Below are 8989 nucleotides of genomic sequence, written 5' to 3'. Positions count from 1 at the left end.
AGTTCTTATCACTTGACATTATTGATTTCTTGGCGATACAAAACAAATTTTAAAGAAAATCACAACAATTATGATTAAGAAATTGTGAAACATTATGTTGAAATTATTTAGGAATTTAAAAATGAAATGAAATTATTTGAGATCATTTGATAAAATGAAGATGAAACCAATACTTTAGCTCGTAACTAATTATTCGTGAAATCATAAAACTGATTGGTGAGGTTTCTAAAGAATTCTGGCCAATGAAATGCAGGAGCTGTTCTGAATCAAATAATATCTTTTATATTGCATCACTGTTGCGCTTTTATTTGTTTACTTGATTGTGACAGTTTATCCTGAAGCAAATCAATTAACTAATTTTAATTCATATACTAACGCGCCAATCGTCTGTTTAATGGACTGGAGTTTTTTTAAAATTAAGAAATATAAATAAGATTTTCTGGTTACTTCCCCAAAATTTTTAATTTTTGAATCTAAAAATAATGAATCATTTATTCACTATTACTGATCAACTTGGAATAGACTTAAAAGTTGAAATTATATTTTTGAAAATTAAAAGAGATTATATTTTAATTCCTGAATAGATTTGTTAATTTAAAGAAAACATATTTCATATTTATTTCTAAGTCGTTTTGCTTGATGAATACATATTAAAAATGTTTAATAATTTTGATAGTAATTCTGAAGATCTGAAACTTTAATATTGAATCTTCTGAAGATAAAGATTCTGAAACTTTTTAATACTGAAAGTCATAAGGTAAAAGAAGATTTCCTAAATCTATTTTACTGTATTCTTTAATATGTTTTCGGCATTTAAAGTGCTCGATTCTTTTCCGTAAGAACATACTATTTCTAGCTATTTTGATTATTTCATTTTCTTCGGTAGAGTTTAAAAATGATAGATGACGATGATCCATTAGGTATGTTTTTACAAGAAAAGGTAGTAAAAAATATTAAAATGAAAAATTTTAGTTTAATTAGTCAGTGCCAAATAGAATATGCCTTTTTCCAGCCAAAAGAGCATATTGACCTCGATTATTCCAAGTAAAGGTTTACCCTAATTGTGAACACTGTAAAAGTAAAGATTATGTTTCTATAGACATTTCTAAGTCTCTTAAGGATATTGATCCTTTAAATAGACATGCAAGTGATATTATAGCATTATTGATATCAGTGATCATAGCATCATTGGTATCAGTGATCATAGCATCATTGATATCAGTGATCATATCATCCTCATATTTAGCATCATTGATATCAAAAATACAGGAAGGTACTATCAGTCATTTTCAAAAGAAAATTGAGATTCCTTATTTTATGAAACGATTTTCGCTTCTTTCACAAGCTGATGAATTTTTACCAGAAGATGTTCTTACGGTACGGACCGGCAGTTAAGAAAAGTTTACGCCTAGGAAATTGGGTTTTTGAAGAAACAAGGTCTCATAATTCAAAGGTTCCAACTTATAACTCTGAAAATTCTGTTAATGATTGTGAAACTATTATAGAGAAAGTTAAAAAATATTTGATTGATGCTATATGTAACTTCTTAAGAGTATTTTATGAATTTAGAGAAGAAGCTTTAGAACCAAAGTCTATGGAATATTGGAGAAGAACATTAGTAAATGACTTAACTACTGATGATTTTTTAAGAACCTATGTGTTTTTGAATCCATTTTTTCAGACACATCAACTTATTAAGTGGAAATTAATGAAAGTATTAAAAGGCTTTCCAAATTATGCTAACATAGAAAATATGGAACCAGAATTTCATTAGCCATGAATTCTTATTTGGCCTAAACTAATTGAGAAAGTAAAAAATCAAAGAGAAAAATGTGATAAAAAAGCATGGAATGCTTCCATTAAATAATTTCTGTAGAAGAATAGATCTGGATCTATATAATAAAGATCATCCTTCCTTTGAAAATCAGAAAGAAAAAGCAGATAAAAATTATGTAGAAATTGATAGATGGAAAATATTCATAAATGCTATAGAATATGAACTGGAAAGCAGAGAATGTAACATTTTGAACCCAAATGAGATGAGTGAACATAGATGGAATTTTATTGTTGAAACAAAAGATGGGCTTACTTTAACTCTTCCATTTCAAAAGAATTATGAAACTATTGGCTCTAAATTAGTTTCTCCTTCATGTATTTTTAAATATATCTTGAAAGTTCCAATCTGACACATCTCCAATCTGATATCTTGAATCTGACACATTTTAAAATATCTGCAGAGATTAGAAATTGATCACAGTTTTCTTCCACTAATTAGCAGTCTGTATAAAGTTGCTGATAAGTATGAATTGAAAGATTTAATGAAATTATGCGCTGCTTGGATGAGACCATTATTGACACCAGAAAATGTCGGTGAAATTGGGTTGCTTGCATATTTACATTTTAATGATTTCCTAACACAATTGACAAATGCATATAAAACTCAAATAATGTGCAGTGATTCTATCATTGAAGAATTTAATAATATTCAGTATAGAAAAGATTTTGATTTTTATAGTTGATAAATTAATTTAATATTGTTTTTCTGATAGCAGCTGAAATACATATGATAAATGTGTAGTGTTCTGTTCTGAGTTAACAAAATGTCTATCAAATACAACAATCTTTTGTTACAAAATTTAGGATTTCTCTCACCACTCCTATTAGCATTTAGTTTTAGATTCGAGTTAAAATATATGTATCTTTATCAAGGTGATGATCAAGTAGTTATATAAAATAATAATATATTAAAATTCTTAATAAACTTCTATAAAACCTTAATTTTAGAAATAAGTTATCAGTATTATATATATATATATTAATTTAAAGTTCCAAATTTTTTTATCTCCATGTTACTTTATTCTAAAATTTATTTCCTTATTTAAATCCCACTTTTTAAAAAAAATTATCATTAACATGCACTCTAAAAATTGCCTTTTCTTTGTTTTCCATGCCATGAGTAAAGGGATAAAAATGTGTGGAGCCTATGCAGTTTCAATGATACCTAAGATTCTCTTTTCTAAATCGACATGTGTTAAAGAAAATCCTATTCATTATCTCATTAGAAAGCCACTAAAGGGGGAAATTTGGCTACTATCATTCTTCTTTTCTGGTGCGAATGAACACATCTGACTTTAGTACCTGTGTACAAATTATATCTCCCGTGGTAAAATAAATTGAAATAGCCTCTTCTTTCTCCAAAAAAGCCTTTTCCTTTTGGCCATAAAATTTGTCAAAATTATATTACATATACATGAGTGTATGTAGTATTGTATTTTGTCATGAATTTAAAAAGATATATTCATAATGCACATGAGAAGATCTTAAATCTGTCGTGCAAGAATATTTCATGCTCTTATTTTTATTGGAATATGCTTATAGTTAAGTTTTAAAGTATTGGATGCTGTTGATATTGCCTACTAATATAAAGACATAAATATCATAAATGTGAAAAAAAGTTCAGACCTAGATGATTACAGTAAGGTTACCTAACTAACTTTCTATACTTGATGCTTATTTAGTGATTAATATGCTAATTAATGATATTTATGCTTGGTGGCAATAGATAAACTGGGTTAAGAAAACTACCAATTTTTAAGATTGTGGCTATAAAGGCTTGTTGCTTATTGTGGCTTGCCATTCATTGACATTTTTGAAAATCGCGATCAGTATGTAAGTCGTATCACTGACTCGTCTGAAGGCGCACAGATAATAAATATTGAATGACAGGACTGTTGCTACAGCAGCACTGGCAAGAACTGTGGTTTAGTTTTAAGGGCCATCCCTGGCCATGTTACAACTCTTTCTAAAGGAAGTATGTCCTATCATAGATGAGAGGAGCCAGATCCCCCACCATCTTGTGGGTGGCCCGGAATTCTATCAGTATGTATAATGACTGTGGAATAAATTTTATCCATATCACCTCCATCAATATAGAAATCAACTTATTTTAATTTTGCAAATTTAATTATTGACAATAGAGTGCCTGCTTTTCATTTTATTTGAACTCATATTTTCTTTTCTTAGGGTAGCTTCATAATATATATTATTTCTTTTTTTTATTATTGGCTCTATTCTTTTACTTAAAACTTTTTACTATGGTATTTCCAGGCTTAGTTGGTTAGCAATGTAACTGAGCTCATTTTCAATAAAGTGCTGTTGGTTGGTCAAAACATTTAGTTAATGGCTAACACAGATGTCATCTAAATTCAAATGTGTTGGGGGCAGGCTACTAGAAGTTAAGTTTAGCTCATGTATGTGGGAGGCTGGCTGCTACCTTAATGGACTATCACAATATAGTGATGAATATTTTTGTTTGAAGTTACTAACTATGTCATAATGAATAATTTGTTACTAAAGTGCATTTCAGTTGTTTTTGAATAATGCAATAATGCTTGTTAAGAACGCAGATAAAAATTAGAAACCATCATCTTTTCTCACCAATTCATTTCTCAGATATGCCATGTTCTCACCTAGACAAAGCTTGTACTTTTTCTGAGGTTTTATATATATTTGTTGCATTGTCTCCTTTGATATTTCTTTTCTGTAGACATCCAATTGCTTGGTTGTTATCAAATTCAAGGCAAATGATTTTTTAAAAAAAAATCTTATAGGATTAAATTTGTAACATCAAAATTTTTTTATACTTTGGCTCAGTCATTTAGTTGTATTCTAAATATAATATTGTGTTCAAAATTGAAATTTTGGCTTTCATTTCTCTGAAATTCTGAATTGATTTTTATTTGTTTCTCTTTTTGCATGTCATGCATTCATATATATAGATTTTCATTTGCTTATTTCTATCCATTTCTTTTGTTTTTTTATGGTCTTTTAACTTATTTATAAAATTTTAACCATTTATATATTTACTTCTGCAAGGCCTGTGTGTTTCCAAGACATATTTTAATTGTAAATAAATATCATATATTTTACACTTATACACACTTATTTTATATTATCTTATTACATTTATATACTTAGCAATATCATTCAGTTTAATGAATATTATCAATTCTTGTGTCACATTTTAAAAAAATTTACTCGCTCTAAACATATTTTTAATATTCTGCATTGCTGTATCCTTGCTTACATTTTACATGAACTGGAAAATGTAATTTTTTTATTTAGCACCAAACTTACATTATATATATATATACATATAAGCATTGATGTTTATTTTCACTGAATGCTGCATTTTTCTTTACAAGTATTAATCTACAAGAATTATTTGACTTTCAAAACAAGCATTTTTTTTCTTCTTCTTTCTTTCTGGAGGACTGTAGAAGGTTATTGACTTTTAAGTAATTTTAACATAACCCACTCTCCTATATTTAGGAATATGGCACAAATTTTGCATGTTATCAAAATGTAAAGTGAAATATAAGTTCTGATGTTCTCTCTCCCTCCCCATGAGTTGGAATAGAACAAAAACTTTACTCATTTCATGATGTCTTAATTTATTTTTTACTTAAAACCTTCATAATCTGCTCAATTCATATCTTTCTAACAAAAATAAATATTTGTTGTTTTGCATAAAAAAAAAGTTTTGTATATGTAGTAAATTTTTGAGTTTGTATACTAATTAATTGAAAGGTTTTCATGTTGGGTTATATAAAGTTTGAAATTGTACTGTATAATCTATTTATGTGCATACTAATTATCTATTAAATAATATGTGTATGTAATTTGTGATATTAATATACATATCATATAACTCCATACATAACTCATTATAGTTATACATTAAATGGTGGAATCATGCACCAAGCTTTTTACTTCAATGCATTTTTTCATCTTGCATTTTCTGTTGATTTGTAAGTAAATCATTGATCAATATATAAAAATCATAAACTGGAATCTCAGCAATAATACAGCATTTTTAGTGCTTTATGAAATGTCACATTTTTTTAAATTTATTTTTTTAATTAATGATGAATTTTTGAATGGTTCTTTTTCTCTTCTGCTTTATTTTATTCAATAATTAGTTTTAACTTTTGTTAAATGTTATTTTTCTTTGCTAAAGATATTTTTATGAAGAAGTAGGATGCGACTGTTATATTTAGAGGTCATATATGACAGTTTTTATTAACTATATATAAGCATTTATGTATGATAAATGCAAATAATAAATTTTATGCCTATATAGATATATTAAAATTATTGAAGAAAGCAATTTTATTTTGTGCATATTAAAAGGTCTCATGAACAACTTATAACATCATTAAACAAATTACTTGACAATTTTTTTGATTTGTTACAACTTAAAAATAAAAGCTAACAGAATAGTGTTCTGTATATAATTAAATACAATGTTTCACAAGTAGATTTTTTTTATGTTATTGTCAAAGTAAAATAAAATTGTGCTTGAATTATAAATAGCATCAAAACAGAGCAATCTTATTATCAATTTAAGTAATGAATGTTAAAATTTAAGTATAAATCAAAATGTCATATACATTGTTCCATATATAATTACAACATATGCTATAAATTAATACATGAAACATTTGTAACCAAATCTTATTTTATTATGCTATTGATGAATAAGGCACTCTTTTAAGTACAAGAAATGCTAAATAAACACTTAGCTGTCAAAATATTTACTACTTGTCATTGGCTACAAAAACTGCAATCAAAGCTTATTAAATGACATTGAACACAAAAGACTGGAATATATGAGATTACAAAAAGCATTTAAGCCAATTTTGTGAGATCTAGAAAGATTACTAAATTCCACAAATATATAATTAAGATAATTTTTTTTATTAAAAATATTAAAAAAAAAAAAAAAAAATTAAAAGTTTCTTTGTACAAGTTGAAAATATTATAGAAAAAAATTAAAATTTTAATTTCTTCATTTTTAAGCAATATGAAATACTGTTCAAGAACTTCAAAAAAAAAATCTACAACTTAAACTATCTTGGAAGAAAATGCAATCGACATGAACAACTTAAAAAAAAAAAAAAAAAACAGTAATGCAAATAATTTTCAGTATGAATCTGTATAGAAAATATAAAGAACAGAGGGGAAAAAAAATGAAATAGAATATAAAAGATATAAAAAACTTAAAATCTAATATAAAAAATAAAACTGAAAATTGTGCACATTATCTGCATAACATCAGAAATGTACCGAATAACAGTTAGATCTGAAAAAAAAAAAAAAAAAAAAAAAAAAAAAAAAATCTTAAAATGCTACATTAGTAAAATTTTGATAACTACAAAAAGAAAATATTTAAGAAATAACTGCAAGATGAAACTGATTTCATAAATATATTGCAATTATATTTAACAAATTGTACCCAATAGTAAATCTACGTCATCCATAATAATACTCCTCGGAAAACACTTTATTATGCTATTATGAATAATTTCTAATAAATGATCACTATTTGAAAAGTTCATTTAGCTATTTGCAAAATCAAAGTAATATGCATTTACTTGATATTGAACACTTTTCAACTAATTATAATGAAAGTATTTTAACTATTAACAGCAAAGCATATTTTGTGAAACATCACTTTGTATAAATACTTCTTTATTTCTATCTATGTGTTAATAATTCTTTGCAAATCTGATGACAAAGTATTCAAGGTCATGATCTCTTTTTTAAAAACAAGAAGTTAGTTATCCACATATGTATTTGTGATTTGCTACATGTTTGTTAATTTTTCTTCAATATATAGTATGAAAAAGTACATCCTTTTAAATAAATCAAGAAGTAGAATTAATGTTTCGAACTTCACAATCACTGTAAATGACAACAAAAAATATACTTCAATTAATCAAGAAAATCTATCTTATTCTGCAATATGAAGTAATTCTGTTATCAACTTAAAAAAAAAAATGTTTATAAACCCCTTAAAATAAAATATATGTGAACACAGTTAAAAAATATCAATGTTTTGTACTATTACAGGCTACTGAAATTAAAAAAAAAATATTTAAATTCTGTGAATAAGCCATAATGCTAACAAAAGGTAAAATTAAAAGCATTATAAATTATTTTTAAATCCCAGGAGTGCATATAATGGCATATGATGTCTTCAGAAATATTTATATGAATAATTCAAAAGTAAGAATTATCAAATAGCACACATATAGGAAGCTACTTATAAGTCACTATATTTATATATTTTGATTGATATAAGGAGTCCATGATATTTATATGAAAGTATTTTCAAATAATTTTTATTCTATATTACATAAATAGTTAATATTATTATAAAACAGCAATTTCTAACTATATATATCCAATTATTTTAAAACACAACATTTAGAATGCAAAACTATAAGATATACGTTCATTTTCAAAGAAACTCTATGAAATATTATTGATAATAGTAGCCAGAGTAAAATGTTTCATCAATGTGAATACAATTTTTTGAGAATGATATAAAAATATTTCTCTATTATTGTGACAATCATAAAATATTCAATATTTATGCATTGTGCTAGTATTTTTAATCCACTACATCAAAATTTAACTACTCATAATTAAAATATCTCAGTAATTTATCAAAAAGTTCTATAAACTCTACAAAAAAAATTCACTGTTTCATTAAAAATACTTAAAGTTAGTATTTTTGGGATTTTTTTAAAAAAATTGTCACTTTTATTTGTCTTGATGAGAAATATTACAATAAAGGATTGAATATAGGCACATGTGTGATGTTTAGTTTCAACACTTTTTAAAACAAAGAATTGCTGAAAAATACTGATTAATTTTTATACTGTCTAACAAAACTAATAGGCACTGTAGATACTTTGGAAGTTAAAACAAACTGATTTCATAATATATTCATATTTTGTAAACTTTAAAACAATTTTTCACACTTAAAAAATACATTTCAAAATAATTACAGATTTTCTTGCATAATGTTTTGATTTTTATTATGAATAGGCTATTAATTGCACTAAACTTTCTAATATTTTACAAGTTGGCAAGAAAAGGGCATATTAAAAGGACTAAAGATGGCACAAAAAATTTTGTA

Source organism: Argiope bruennichi, chromosome 5 (genome assembly GCF_947563725.1).
Source record: "Argiope bruennichi chromosome 5, qqArgBrue1.1, whole genome shotgun sequence".
NCBI lineage: Eukaryota > Metazoa > Arthropoda > Arachnida > Araneae > Araneidae > Argiope > Argiope bruennichi.
This window is presented reverse-complemented; position numbering follows the sequence as displayed.